A 16,694-nucleotide genomic window follows, 5' to 3' on the forward strand; every position below is an offset into this window, starting at 1 on the left:
GAACTCTGTAAAAGCCTCACAGCTGATCTCTCGCTCTCGAAGGTGAGTTGCCAGGTACTTCCTTTTATGCAATTTACGGAGAGATTGTCCTTTTTCAGGCTTATTTGTCCTTTATCCATATATTTGTTATTGTTTATTTGTTGACTGATATTTGTTTAAACGAAGAAAAGTAGAGAAAAACATAATTTATCCTGTCAAAATTTACACTTCATATTGTTTCAAAATAGTTATATTAGTAACGTCTGTTACACTGACTGGCCGAATGTTAGGATTTCGCTAAATGTGGGTTCGAATTCCGCACTCCTCTCAAATTCCCAGCAAACCATGGGCTATAGGTGACGGCTTCGGTCGCAGATGCGCGTCTCGTGGCGTGTTTCCAGTCTTCAAAACTGACAGTCTGGTTTTGTAACTGTTAGTGTCGGTGTTTGAATCTTTATTTTAATTTTGCTCTCTCGTCTTGCCGTCGGTTTTGGTCAAAATTGATTCTGCTTTAATGAGAATGTTACAAGAAAATTTATAAATTCACCTACTCTTTATACATACATACATACATACATACATACATACATACATACATACATACATACATACATACATACATACATACATACATACATACACAAATACATACCTGCTCGACAGTGTCGTGGTACCGTTCTCGACCACTTATTCAGCTGTTCGAGTCCCGCCCAGGGCTGAAAAAACTGCATTGGTGCATTGCAAACCGTCACTCCACCTCTGGTGGGCAAGGAGTTGTGTATGTGTACAGTACATAGTGTGCACACACATATTCTTTACGTTTTGATAAGTCTGAATAAGCTCTCGGGATAAGCAAAAATTCGTTACAATGACAGAAAAAATAAAATCGCGGGAAGATGAGGCTACTTATTGTAGTTCAGCAAATTTCGACATTTTAATTTGATTATTATCAGTTCTCCAACTCTTTGTAAGGCACGTTTCACATTAGGACAGATATTTGTCCTTTTCGCATTTTCCCTCTCATGGCCTTTTTTTATAATCAAACGTCTGGCAACTCTGTCCTCTAAGGAGACTCGGACTCAGTTGCACCGCGTGCGTTAGCCAAGAAGGGAGTGTTGGCTGTGTCTGCGACAAAACATCAGCTGGGTGCCGGTATCATATCCTCAACACCGTCCATTAGATCAAGGCTGTTTCAATTCATTGCAAGGTTAGTGTGGTTAAATGGTCAGCATGTATGAGTGAGGGTAAGTCAAATAATTTCAGAATCATAGTTGTAGACGTAGTATTAGGAATGGAATTAAGCATGCCGTAGTAATTTACGTTTATTCGTGTGTATGCATACATAACGGACGTAGTAGAGATCAGCGACCTCAGCGTGTCATTGTAAAGATAAGGTAACTCACAGCGTAACAATCCCAGAAATGAACATGTAGATATATTTTGCCCAAACACTCAAGATCATTTAATTTAAGGTTAGGTAAGGTTAAGCGTGTTTAAGGTGAGCCACTACATCTTCATAATATTCAGTTTAATACGTTACATTGAGATTGAGTTGGTAGAAATGTTATATTCTTACGTTGTGCACTTCACATTCCTCGCTTTCTCAAGCTCTTCGACTTCGTTGTTTCCTTCCTGTGCATTCTTGGCGTGCGCTGTAGAACTTTTCGTACATTCGATTTTGCTTTCCAGAGACCATGCGAGTGAATATGCATTGGAAATATGTGGCGACGTTGAAAAGAATATAATAATTTTCTTTCCATATGTATCCACAGACATGATTATTCATGTATTCGGTTTATAAATGCTTTCGAAAAATTGTATAAGATTAATTTGTTAGGATTGGTATCGTCACTAAAACATGTAAACATATAAGTAGTATATACATAAGAGAGTAAGAAAATTAAGTGATAATAAAAAAGAGCTTCGCCTGAATGCCATTGAAAATGAACTTCGAACAAGCACCTAAGAACAAAGACTGCAAGTGACCATAAGGCCTACACTAGGCAGTTCCATGTCCAATAAGTTAATGACCTCTTAAGGGAATAGTGTCAGCGCTTACTACATGTCAACTAAGTTGTTAACAATTCGATAACCACTATTGATAAACCAGTTTTGACTATGTCCTTCATAAACCTAAATTTGTCCCATTACTACGAATCCTTACCCTGCTGTCTTAATATGATGACCTTACCAGCATCACCCTTGTCAAAGCCCTTGTAAGTTGAACTAGTAAAAAGTTCCTTTTATACGACAGTTTACTAGGGAATGTTCGACATTACATGTTTTGTTGGAATTGTATAAAGTGATTACTGCGGCGCACTGCAATATCAATATTCAATACGTTCAAAATACAGAATGCATTCCCGTACAGAATCTTAAGAACAAAAAAATTGTAAGTAGGTACACTTTCAGAATATCTGTTCCTACTCTTCAATTTTGTAAAAAGATGGTGTAGCATGTAATAACTTTGAGATTATTGTATTATAAGAACAACCAGGAACTGTTTTGAGATAGTACTCGTACGCACATAGTTTTGTATACGAAGAGAATGCACGCCTTTTGCATCATGATAATTGTCACCTGCCAGAAAGGTCGTTTCATGCAATCGATATCTTAATGACTTTAGCGACACTCCTACGGAGCAGAAACACGAAGCAAGGGTTTATCAATGGATGTTCGTCTTCACTTAACAGAGGGGCCGGTCGTTCTCAACTTCTAATCTCTTCCCAAATTTCTCCAAAGATTACCCCCATTATTTGATAAATGACCAATCCTTTATTTACCATACAGTAGACGAGTGATTGAACTCTAAACCAAAGTGACTATAGCAAAGGTTTTGCTCGAGTGCATACGAAAGGATGACCACAACCCCGATATAGTGAATCACCGTGATCCGTTACATTCACCTGTTGCGTCCACTGACCACCTGATCCAGACGCAAAATCTTCATCCCTTCATGCTGTATAGTCCACCTTCCGTCGCTTATAGAATTGTGGCGACGAAGTTCATAGTGTATTTAACAAAGTTACTACCAACGTGATGGTAGTTGATGTAAATTAGTACAATATAATTTTGTCGTTCGTTTACAAGGTTCAAACTGATGGCGCCGTTATTCGACATAGAATTTCTCTCGGCTGTCTTGATTCTGAAATAGGCTGAATCATTCATCGTGACATTAACATTATTTATTCTTTGATTGTAGTTATTTCGTGTATTTAGTGTCATCTCTCTTTTTGTACACTATGACCTATTTTATCCATTCTCAATTTTTTTTTACCAGTTCACAATTGATATACCGAAATTTTTAGACCAGGCATGTATCGTGGTAATTGAAAGCCACAAGTTTTATCACAGTGAACGTTAGATTATTTCAGTTAGTTAAAGGAGTTTACAGTGAAGTTGTCGGTTGTATATACCACTTCACTCGTCACATTTCATCGTAAAATCGGATCTCTCTCTCTCTCTCTCTCTCTCTCTCTCTCTCTCTCTCTCTCTCTCTCTCTCTCTCTCTCACACACACACACACACACGCCATTTATAATTGATAGTTATTAACATTGATCAGCTGGCATGTTTACTTTAGGAACGTTATTTTTTATATAAATTGTCGGTCATGTTGGTGATTGTAACTCCTTTTATATTTCTCACATATTTCGTTTCAGAAATATTCAGTCCTCCATGCCTGGGTACAATCAATCCATACACATTTTCTTTCTATTTCTTAAAAAATACTTTCCATCCGGATATTTTTTTTATAGTTTATCTCGACATTCTCGATTACATGTTACATGTCTCCCCAAATATTTAAAAAAAAATTCACTCCTCACGTTGACATCTACTTGTCATCTTCCTTTTATGTTTCAACACTTTACTTTTGTCCACATTCACTTGAAACTGCCTTCTCATATTCGTTTTCAAACGCAGTCGCCGTTTCAGTTCCTCCGCAGAATCGACGACAAGCGCAGCGTCATCAGGAAATAACTGGTTTCACTTCCCGTGGCTTTCCATGCTCATGCACCAGTTCCAAACGCCTTCTTGCTTCAGTGATATATGCTGGACGAGTGCGTGTGTGTGTATTTACCTAATTTTAGTATAAAGAAAAGAAACAACGCTCGTTGAGTCCTACTCAGATTCCCTAATCTTTATACGTCGCCTCGTATGGAAAGTTCAGACTTAATTTGTCCTTGATTTCCAATATCATATTCATATTTGAACTCTTGTATTGTTTGGATTTTGGCTGTATCACCTAAGTTATTCCACGTATTATGGCATTTATGTAGAAAACTGTATCTTCACATCCTTTAAGAAACATTTTTACATATAGATGTGTGTGTGTGCGTGAGCATGAGTGATAAGTTATAGGAACACGCGAAAATATGTCAAGACTTTGCGCAGGTTATCGGGACCAAGAATTTGAAAGCACATGCAACAGACAGGTGGGTAACGGATATCTTTGCTCATACTTTGCGAAAGACCTAGGCGTCCCCCCCCCCTCTCTCTCTCTCTCTCTCCGTCTTCATTTGTTCTTATTCGTCTGGTCACTGGTCACGCTGATGCAAGCGTTACCTGTCTTCCTCCTCGCTTAAAAGAAACATGGCCACTGGATATAGAAAGGCTTAGATGTCGTATGACAAATTAGCGAATACACGTTTTACCCCTAAGAAATCTATTTCAGATGTATACCTAATTGTAATATACAGTTATTATACATATCTTCAAATTCGCGCATGTGTACACCTAATTGTATTTAGTTAATTGTAGTTATACCTAGCTTAAAATTCCCATGTCTTTGCGTGTGTGTTTACATGCATGCGCGTAACCTACATCTTGCTTGTACTGATTTGCACGCACACGCCCTTAGTCGCACACCTAAGGTACGGAAATGTGTCGTAGCATTTGTAGTGATTCTCTGCAGGTATTCCAGGTGTACAGTTGGTGGCAATAGTATGGTTCGCTTCTCCGTCACGAGCGAGGAGAGAATCTGTGAGAAATGTTCGTTTTGTAGCTTAGACTAGGTTGACATTTTGAATATATGGGCATTGATCGCTGTTATTTTATTGTTTACTTGTTTATCTTTATTTATTTATATTATTTTATTTCTTATATTTAATTGTTTATATGTTTGCTTATTTTATGTTACAGTGAGGCAGCTAATCATTTGAAATTGTGAATTTTTTCTCAGCAGAATGAAGGTCGGTGGTGATATCAAAATATTTGTCTCTAGGTAAATAAAATCCCTCAGCGATAGTCTGAATAACTAAAGACAGCGTAAACACAAATGGTCGATTTTTTCATTCTGAATCAAACGGTCTGATGACAACTAGAATAAAGTAAATAAAGATGTCACGCGTGGATTTAGTTTCATTTCTGAAGAAAAACTTTGTCTTAGGAGATTGAAATTTGCAGCAGCTAGAATGAAATGTTGCAAGGATTTCATTTCCTACGGTCTCCGCCCCCTTTAGCTGAATGAATTAACCAAACAGCAACTAATAAGTGCATAAGTTAAACTCGAAAAGGATCGAGGGGAATTCCCCAGTTTAGTGAACGAATTCGAAGGGCGGCGGGGGATGAATTCGATTATATAGAGCAGCAATCGCATGTGATCGTCACGCAAGAATAACAAAAGAATATCGAATCTAATATAGTTGTCGACATTGTCTACCTATTACATGTTCACACACACATTATATATATATATATATATATATATATATATATATATATATATATATATATATATATTATATATATATATATTATATACACACACGGTCCTCGATTCAGTAGAGGCTGGTCTGGTCAGGAAATGGGGTTTCGGTTGGTCAATATCTCATACAGATGGTGGTCCACATAAACTAACCGAATTAAAGTCATGTCAGACACGTTTTTCTAATTAGCTATTTTTTCAGTTCGTTCATTCGTCAATTTAAATTACTTGATTCCGTCTCCTTAAACGGTTTGTATGGAAACGATGTTTAGAGTACAAACCTGTTTATTTTTTCCCGCGTCTGTACCCGTTAATTCAGAGCCGATAGTATAGATCTTGATAGTATTACATTCTTTTGAAGTGGTGACTCAAGATTTATACATAAGAATATATATAAGAATCTATTCAGTCAGAAATATAATCTTCATTTAAATCAAATCGCCACTCGTTGGTTAGGATAAAATTATATCATATGCTACCGTGCAGAAGGTAGGAAAGTTTATCCAGCCCAACCCACGCGCGCACATACCAATACTGCCCCTTCCCACCTCGTCACCACTACCCCCCACTACCGGCTCCACCACAACCTCGCTATTCATTCAACCCTTCTCCAGTCTGCTGCTGCTTCCTACTGCGGTCCTACCTGTACCCCACCATGCTTTAGGGATAAGTTGGAGGAAAAGTGTAGCTGGTAATTGACTGGTTATCATGTAATCAACGGGGTGACTTCACGGTGTTTCCTTGTGAAATCGAATGGCTACAATCAAGCTTTGCTAACAAATTTCCTGAGTTGTACATTTCTTTTACAAATATTTGAATGTAAAACATCATAAATTGTTGTGATAAATTCATTCCTTACTCAGTATTCAATGTCTAACAATGTCATTGTATACGAGTGGCTAAGATAAAAAATGATGTAATTAAAATCGTCTGTAGCCGAACAAATTCGCGACAGTTGAAACGCCGTCCAGTGTTGCCACATGCACGGTTGAGTATAAGGGAGGATGCAGGCGAGTGCCCAAGATGAAGCAAGTGTTCTTGCGGGAGCTGCCATAGTATTCAGCGGTGATGCACGCCAAGTATTCACCAATATAGTGCACTTCACCGTATTAGAAGAGTTTGTCAGTCTCTCTCTCTCTCTCTCTCTCTCTCTCTCTCTCTCTCTCTCTCTCTCTCTCTCTCTCTCTCTCTCTCTCTCTCTCTCTCTCTCTCTCTCTCTCTCTCTCTCTCTCTCATTCCTGTCGGTTCTCGAAGTGGAGCCTTAATAGAAGATGTGTTAGGGTAGTGTTAGGAAGGTAGGCAAGCACTGCATTGTAAATAAAAACTCAACCCACCCCAGTTATTACTTGGCACGCTCGCAACACCACACACACACACACAGGTGAATGGCTTATCTATACTAGAGTATACTGCAAGTGTCTTGAATCCAATATACTAGATTAGATAATATTGAATGTTAAGATAATTTTCTAAAGATAGATACTAAATCATCAGAGCTTTCCATGTAGATTGGATACCCTAGGATTGCCAACGTTGAAGGAAAGAAAGATGAGGGTTGAAATGATCACTGTGCAATAGGATTGTAAGCAAGTATGGTACTTTGCATTTGTAAGTAGATAAAACAAGGTCATGTATAATATAAGAAACTGCCAGATCAAAAAAATCTAAAGAAATTTGGCGTTTTCTAAATAGAAAGGATGAATGGGGATATTCCTGGGTCCGAAGGCGCGCAATATGAAATAAACTGTTGTGGAATGCCCTCAGAAAAAAAAGACATTTGATATGCACAATAGTATAAAAACATAAATGTCAATTGATATAGATAAGATAGCCATTTGTATGGGGTAAAGGAATTGTGTACTTGGGCGTAAGTTCATATTTTGGAGAAAAAAAAGCTGTTGTCTTAGGTAGTGTGCGAGGTTTTCTACGCTGCAGGTTTTAATAAATTACCAGTCGCCGGTAGCTATTTTTCCTTATGTAAAAAAGAAATAAAATAGAGAAATACAGTCAAAATTGATAGGTGTATATCCTGTCCGGAAACGAGATGAATCATCTTTGACGTCTGTCTTACAAGAGCACCATGTGCAAACACCCGTCGTTGGTTCCATCTGTAATCGGTGATCACAAAATATATTGGTGTGTATGTCAATATATTTTGTAAATACCAAATGCCCATACCCTAGCTAATCACACTTCCTCTTCACCCCTTGCTAACATATAATCCTACATTAATATAACACATGTAAGTCTAAATTGTTTTCTTGAATTCTATAGGAGGATTCGATATATTTTCTTGGGATAAGCAGAGATGAAGCGTGCGAGGTGCCAAACAAACCTTGGGAGGTAAAGTTAAAAGCGCGTTGACGTCATGTCGGTTGGCCTTGAGTGTAGAGGCGGGAAAATGATGCCTCCTTCGTGCAACAAGTGTTTGAATATTGTGCGTTGTTTATTCGTTTTACTTTCATCATAATTATTTGCTGAACTTGCGATGCTAGACCAGAACTATATTTTTGTTCCAAATAATATAACAGATTATCGTAAAAAAAGTAGCTCACGATTGTCCCATTTCGTTGAATGAACAAATCTTTCATTCATTCTGTCTTCATAACCTGTTTGGAACCTATTAAGAATGCATGAGCTGAATTAGTGTTTCGCATGTACTCAGAACTGATTCTTACAAATTGAATCCATTATTCACAATCATTACATAAAGTGGAACCCTAGATATTTTATTGCATGTGAAAATAAACATGTTTTTGACCTGCTGCAAGATGTTGCGGTGCATTATTATACTCGTAGGTTCCATTTTCTTTCCTCCTCTTCCGTCACACCTCCAAAGGAAAGAGATGAGGGTAATTCCTTTTGCCTCGTCATTCCCTAAGTTGAATAGGATCTAATAGTATTAGAGAGGATCTAATCCCCCTAAGGGGCGTAGTCATCTGTTTGAAAATTCATAAACATCCGACACCCGAACCGAAAAGAGAAATGATTTCGATGACGAAACTTCCTCTTCTTCGCTGCCAATGCCCGTGTAGGAATGTTCCGATGAATTTCTTGGGTTCGGTCTTTGACCCCATTCAATGAAGCGACATAATTTAATATAACAATGTTAATGATAATTATCTATATATCAAGGACTTTTTCCCCCTTACAAGGGAGGTAGCCAAATCAAAAGGCATATATCCACTCCCACCCATTCCACCGCCCTTTCCTCCCTCTCACCGTAACTCATGGATGACAGGTTACCCCATTATCCCGCCCACAATAAAAATGATAATGACAATATTGATAATTATAGTAATAATAATGATGATAACAGTGATGACATTAATAAGCGATGATAGTAACAGTAATGATAATAGTAACAATAACGACAATAAAACATTTCTGATGTGAATCCACCCATCTCTCTCAAAAATAGATGTCGATCAATTAAAGGCCAGATTCCACACCTCGGCAGCCGAAAATAACCTATAACAGAAAATATACAAGTTTTACATGTCACCATATTGAATGAATCTGCCCAAGGGCCGTGTTCTAGAACCTTTGTTGGGAACCCTAAGGTCGCAGAGACTGTGGTATCGGCATTTCATGATGAAGCTGTGACGACATTATTGTAATTACCATTATTATTATTATTATTATTATTGATACTTTGTGTATTAATTTATTATTGGATCAGGTACTTGGAATTTAGGAGAGGCAGAAAGAAAAAGTTTAAATGTGTTTGATATTAAATGTCGGAAGTATTTCAGGGGTTACAAGGTTGGATAGGGTGAGAAAAGAGTTGAGGAGAACGGGGTGGAAAAGAAGAGAGTTGATAAGGCTGATGAAGTATTGGGATGGTTTGGACACATGGAGAGAATGAGTGAAGAAAGGTTAATATAATAGGCGTGGAAGGCAGAGGTGGAGGGAGTGAACTTGAAGGAATGACCGAGGATGAGATAGATGGATGGGGTAAAAGGTGATTGCCTGTTGAGCAAGGAAAGGAGAGGGCAGGAGATAAGGGTGAGTGGTGGATGGCTGTATATAGATGATACTGTGAAGTAAGGAAGGGGGCAGTAGGGTGTGGTGTGCGAATGAAATTTTGACGAAACCCGAAGGGATTTCTCCTCTTCTCCCTTTCTACATGAGGGGGCGGGGGTCGCCGATGAAGTGAAGCGGCCTTGCTGTGGATCTGTGCTTTGCTTCATTGCTTCTGACCCAAGGCAGTGGGTGGGATGCAGGGGTGATTCCTCATCCATGAAAGTGAGGAGGGTGGTGGGTGGGAGTGGGTACTTGACTTAGGGGAGTCTTTGGTGTGTGTGTGTGTGTGATTCACCATGGTGTTGGATCACGTGTTTGACTTGTGATCGACAGCTACTACCATCCCGGAAGAGAGCTCATATATGACCGATCTGTGGGTAATGTTGTGACCTTACACGCACACACACCCAACTCCCCGACCACGAGAGTTGGAGTAACGAACCGCAGCGCAGTGATACTGAAATAATTTAAGCCCTGGGCAGGATTCGAACCAGGTACCGCCATACTGACAGTCTGGGACTACCAACCGTGTGTGTGTGTGTAGAGAAAGATAGATCGATCTGTTGTTCTTAACTTACCTCAGGGCAACCTGTTGGTACCTGCAGGCTCAGGCCTACCTTTGGGCTCCCAGACTGAGGTCAACAAGTCCTGGACTTTGCTGGACGCGCATGCGTGGAAACTGCTCCCCTACGTCGACTCCATCGAACAGTCCTCCCCCCCTCTCCCCCCTTCCATCCCCTACACATCACCTAGATCCATATTTCTTTCTTTCTTATTCTGATTCTGTTGTCATCTTTGAACTTTAGTATTTGGGTCAATGTTCTGTGCTTGCAAAAGCAGATTGTATAAGTCAGGTGCTTTCATGCGTGGGAAATTTGTATTTTGTGCGCGCGCGCTTCTAGTAAAGTGTGACGAGTTGAGGCACTTTTTAACGGTCTCTCTCTCTCTCTCTCTCATATCAGGCATAACATTGTTCTTTATAGTTTTTTTTTCTTGTGTACTTACTATGGGTATAGAGTAATTCACGTCAAAATTGGTGGCTATATACTACACAGCAATGACATCGTTCTTATAAGTATCCTTAAATGTGTATGAATCTATTCTAAGTGTCTTTTTATGTCGTCCATAGCTCGTGCAGCCTTGAGAGGCATATTAAGAACAATTTAGGTTCGTATGGAAGTTATTATTCATACAGTTCTTGAATTGTGTTGTATTCAGCTGTCGTCTCTCACGCACCGTGACTGAAAACTTAATTTGATGACGGCCATTGTTGGCATGTTATTATGACAAGATATTTCCTTCTAATTTGGTACATGTTTCCTTGATTTATTAATTTATTTTAATCTAAATGTGAATTCAAATAGTGATAACTTTTTCCCTCCGTTTTTGGCGACGCCATCTTTGTTATCACTGTCCTTTCAGATATCTAGTTCAACTACAGTTACGACAGACCTCTAAAGATAGATTCTTGAATGCAATTCCGTTTGTTGTGCCTTCTAGGCAACAAGTAGAGTTGAAAAGGAATGGAAGGAAATATTTGGATGGAATATGTTGGGACGAAATAGATTTGGAGATCGTGAAAATGAAGTGAAATACATATTCTCCCATCCTTTAATTACTTCAGTTTACTTTTTAGATGCATTGAATGGACACGTGGATATTTTTTCTGCAACAAACAAATGCTCAGTGGCTTCCGTTGCTGTTGTTTTCAGAAAAAAAAGTCATAATTTGATGCGAATTGGAAATCAGTCAGGGTGAGTTGCTCTGGAATAGAAGATACTATGAGTGGAATGGATTTTACTAGGATTGGAATGAAGTGGAACGAAAATCTCAAGCCGGATGGAAAATTATGAATTTTAACTTTCATTTCACATCATGCATTGGCAACTCAAATGCGTGATAGCATCTCTGCGAATAAACAAATATATGAATAAACAAGTAAATTAATTGATAAACACAGCATTACATTTTCCATGAAGCAAAGAAATAACAATAGTAATAATAATAAAACATTATAAGCCGATTCAGACGACGCGAATGTCTGGTCGGTCTTTAGACCGACTCGCTTGAAGTCGCTTCCCCGCAGCGCCAGAAGGCTTTGTTCCTTAGGGCGCGAAGTCTTTGAGTCTATTTTTGTTTGTTTTGAGCTCACCCGCTGTGCTGCCGCCAACACCCCCGCCTCTGACTACACCATCGCCCACATCCCATGCCGCTATTGTTCTGGAAAGTCCAGGTCTTCTTTGTAGTGTATCTTGTATGGAGGTATTGAAAGCATAGGTTTTATGCAGTAGATATTTTAAGAATTTTAGTTGCATCCCTACGGAGCAGACACGTGGACTTGTTTTCATTATATGGTGTTAATGTCGCAATGTCCATACGAAAAAGAACGCTGGTACTTCAAATATTTCCTTTTGATCTTGAAAAACCTTCGTAAACACCTTTATGACTTCACTTCATTGCAGTTTTTCCCCAACTATAGAAGCGCTGGTTATTATTATTGTTATTATTTATGAAATTCTAAGTTTCTCAGCGTACAGAAATTACTAGAATGAACACGTTGGTTTGAAATAGTTTATGGGTAACTTGGGCAGTATTAAATTCTAACCTATACCAAGTGATAATGCATCTATGAAAATTTGTATTTTTGACATCCTGTATACAATTTTTAAACATGTTCCCATGACCTTGCGATTTCTCCGAGGCCATGAGATGTCAGTTTTATCTTCCTTTTAATGTCCTGAACACTACTAATTGTAGTATTCGGGAAAGGAGCTACCTTCGTTAGATCCTCTTCTCTCTCTCTCTTCTTCTTCTTCTTCAACGGTGATAACTAGTTTTGAAGTAACTTAGTTTTATTTTTGGGCTGTATCAACTATTACAGTTAAATTGTGTAGTTACACAATTGTCAGGTGCCGGCCATGTCTTTCCATTGGTCAAATTTTGTTTCAGAATCAGTATTTAGTTTAACCATTTCTTCATCCAAGTTATTTCACAAGTAATGCCTCTTGACTGAAAACTGTATTTAGAAAACCTTAAACTAATGTAGTTTCTCACATTTTTCCCATGTTGCACTTTCGCCCAAGATATAACCTTAGTCTGTTACCTCGCCTCTACCGATGAAAGCAGGTTAAAAAATTAATAATTTGGTGACAAGTGACCTTTTTCTAACTCGTTTTATCTGGAGAAAAAAAGTTAATTTATTTCATCAACCGTTTACAGTTCTCATACAGTTTAACTATCGTGCCACTAAGGGATATTGTCTAATTCAGGGGCTACTTTTTTGTGTTGATAGCGTCGTCGGAAGCGTGTTGGTCTCATTCGCATAGTTTTGGGTTCGAATCCCGCGCTCCTCTCCTGTTCCCAGCAGTGACTGTTACCTTCCCCAAGAGTGCAAACGCATCGGCAAAGGTGGCGGCTTCGGCCGCAGCAACGCACACTACACCATGTGCATTCACAGTAAGTCGTCGCAGGTACAGAATCTGGCAGACTTCAGTCCAGCGTCCACCGACGTGTAGACAGATGGCCTAAATATTTGTGGCTGAGACAGTTGTATTAGACTTCTCTGTCGGACTCGAACCCTAAGCCGTACGGCAAATAGCACGAGGCTAGAACGCTACCTGCCATACTATGAAGTATGTACAAAAGGAATTTGTACAGAAAAATAATTACGCAATACTTGTATATATTAACCAATTTGTAATGTACAAGAAAGGAGCAATGCTTGGTGGATACCGTGTCTTACTCTCCAATTTGTTATATCTAGCGTCAAGTTCATGTGTAGTTCCAAATCTGTTCTTGATATCAAATCATCACATTTGAATTAATGTATTGTTCTAAGCTATTCCACGCATTTATGCATCTATACAAAGCTATTTCTTCACAACCTTGTGACATGTAGTTTTTCTTGATATGTTTTCATAAACTCTCAAAGCTTACCTCACAGATATCTTGTCAATGTAATATATCCATTTTAGTGACCTGAATACTGTAATCATATAATTTCTCTTCTGTGAGTTTGTATGTAACAAGTCTTAACATGCATTGCCGGCACCACCTTTGAGATATATTGTAGTATTTCATTCGAGCGATATGTAACATACATGAATCTTGTAAGAAAATGAAATATTTAATTATATACAAAATGTCGGGCTTGGCCGTGTAACATTACTGAACGCAAAGCCTTAGTCAGGAAATCTTCAACACGGTATCTTCCTAGATATTGTTCTGGCATATTAGAGGTAATTTCATTTGAATAAGGGGCTAGACTATCCAGAACAGAGTGTACTTCGATCAAGACGTCTTGCAGACATATGTCCTCACAACGCCATGGAATCGTTAAATTTTAGCCTGCGTAAAATTCCTGAGGTACGCTCCGATGTTGAAGGAATCGTAACGGTCATAGTTTGAATGCTTGCATGCGGCGAGGGCGTCGGCTTTGACGACAACCGATTTCCGTCCCCATTACTCATTTGAGGATAATTATTTTTGCGGTAGAGTATAATCGTATTTAACACTTACATTGCGGAATATCTAGTTACATAATTGATACGGACAGGTTTTATGATGAAGTTTTCTATTTATTTAAGACATTTGTGTACCTGGCAGTAGAACACATATGCTAGTGTTTACCGTGAAAGTATTAGAAGACCGCATGTGAGTGAAGGTTGTACCCCATATGTGTAACTTGTTCATATGAGCATAACGGGAGTTTTAATCTCACTCTGTTAGTAAATTTAATACAATAAACATTTAATATGATACAATTTTATGAATTGTATGATACATTACGCGACTTTCTTTCTACAGGACGTGACGTGAGCCGCCCAGTAACTCGTCGTCACTCACACGTGGCCACTCCACAACAGTCTTCCGTCGTCCTTGGCCTGGGGGCCCATCCCGTCCCTCATACGTGCGCGTGGCGCCGTCATGCAGAATTCATGGCAGCCTGAGGCCCACCGGCGATGCATCCGCGTCAGCGCCCCTGGCAAGGTCATCCTCCACGGGGAACATTCGGTCGTTTACGGCAAGACGGCCATCGCGGCCAGCCTCGACCTCACCACCACCCTCGTCCTCGTCTCAGGGGGCGACCACGTCACCCTCAAGCTTCCTGACGTGGGCGTGGCCGAGTCCTGGCCGCTGGCCGAGGTGAAGAAGTTGGAGGAGGAGCTTCGGTTGTACTCTGGAGGGAATAGGAGCGTCCTGAGCGAGGCACAGGCACTGCGCATGCGCCATCTGCTGGGTCTCAGCGACGAGGAAGGCGGGACGAAAACTCGAGCGCTAATGTCCTTCTTCCATCTGTACCTCTCCATCCTCCCGTCCCCCCAGCCTCTCTCGATCCACGTCACAGGGCAGATCCCCACAGGGGCAGGCCTCGGGAGTTCGGCCGCCTACGCCGTGTGCCTCGCAGGGGCGCTGTTGAAACTCTCGGGCTCATACGGAGGGTCACCCGGCCTCGACGTGGAGGGGGACTGTTGGCAGAAGCTAGTGAGTGAGTGGGCCTTCACGAGCGAGAAGATCATGCACGGGTCGCCCTCGGGGATCGATAACTCGATCTGCGCCTTCGGAGGAGCCCTCAGCTTCAGGTCGGGAAAGATCGAGCCATTGTCTATCCCTCCGATGCATATCCTCCTCGTCAACACCCGCGTCAGTAGAGACACGAAGTCCTTGGTGGCGCGAGTGGCCGAACGCAGGCAGAGGTTCCCGACCGTCGTGGACCCTCTGCTGGAGAGCATGGACGCCGTGGCCCAAGCCGCCCTGGGACTCCTGCAGGCCCTGAACAAGGACCTGGACGCCAAGGACTCGGAGGACGCTCACAGGAGTCTTCTTCAGCTGATGGAGATGAACCACGGGCTCCTGAACGCCCTTGGAGTGTCTCATCCTTCCCTCGAGAAACTACTTCAAGTGGCACATGAGCACGGCCTCTTCGGGAAGTTGACGGGAGCCGGTGGAGGCGGGTTCGGTATCGTTATGGTTCCTCGTGATGCCAACGCTGACGCAGTGAGGGCTTGCACGACGCACCTGGAGGAACTGGGCTATGAGGTGTGGAATACACAACTCGGGGGGCCAGGTCTGGTGGTCCATGATAACGAAGAGTCGAGGGAGAGGTAATGACTACTCCAAATTTGTTTATTTCCCTCTGAAACTCGCTGTTTTCTTCCTCCAAATTCGTAGATGCACCTTCTAAACTCGAGGATTACCCCCCCCTCCAAAGTCACGGATTCCCCCCCCCTCCAAATTAGCAGATTCCTACTCCGAATTTGTGACACCCCCCCCCCCCCGGGTCGAATTCGCGAGTCCCACTCCAAATTCGTTAGATCCCTCCTCCAACCAATTCACTGTCTTTCTACCATTACTGCCTTCGTAATGATCGAGTAGTTATGTACAATTACCAACAAGTAACGTGGACAGTGTGTCATGTGCCTTATAGTAGATGAATCATCTATGATTGGCTGAGTAGGAATATGATTACGTAAAGTAATCTTTTCTTTGTATTAAATAGACTCGGTCGTCATATTGATAAACATTCTAATTGTTGTATTTGAAATAACGTTCTCTGTATCAGTGATTATATACGTATATATATATATATATATATATATATATATATATATATATATATATATATATATATATAGTACCTGTACCTTGAACTGCGTCCTCAAAGTTCGTCGTCGTCGTCTTTACAAACTCCGTCGTTATTTCAGTCCAGTCGTCGAATTGTTGACATTACTTGACCCGTCCATCTAGTCTCCTATACTATTTCGGGACGTGCCTATTAAACTTCTTCCTATTCCATTATTTATTACCTTATCTGTTGTCCACATTATTGTTTCAACATTTTTTTTTCGCTTCTCTAGATTTTTCTTCTACATCCTCATCGTCATCCTTCCCTTCCTCTTCGTCTTCCTAGTATCAATCTGGTGATGTTCGATGTTGAGTGTACCTGTTGTTTAGACCACTGTGGTCATGTCCAAACGGTAAT

The 16,694-nt window shown here is 40.4% G+C and overlaps 1 pseudogene; it reads left to right on the forward strand.

Annotated features, from left to right (window-relative positions):
• Positions 1–1,053: 1,053 nt before the first annotated feature.
• LOC143041416 (mevalonate kinase pseudogene) lies at positions 1,054–16,694 on the forward strand (annotated as a pseudogene).

This window comes from Oratosquilla oratoria, chromosome 31, assembly GCF_046742065.1.
Source record: "Oratosquilla oratoria isolate Oo_2021 chromosome 31, ASM4674206v1, whole genome shotgun sequence".
In the NCBI taxonomy this organism is placed as follows: Eukaryota; Metazoa; Arthropoda; class Malacostraca; order Stomatopoda; family Squillidae; genus Oratosquilla; species Oratosquilla oratoria.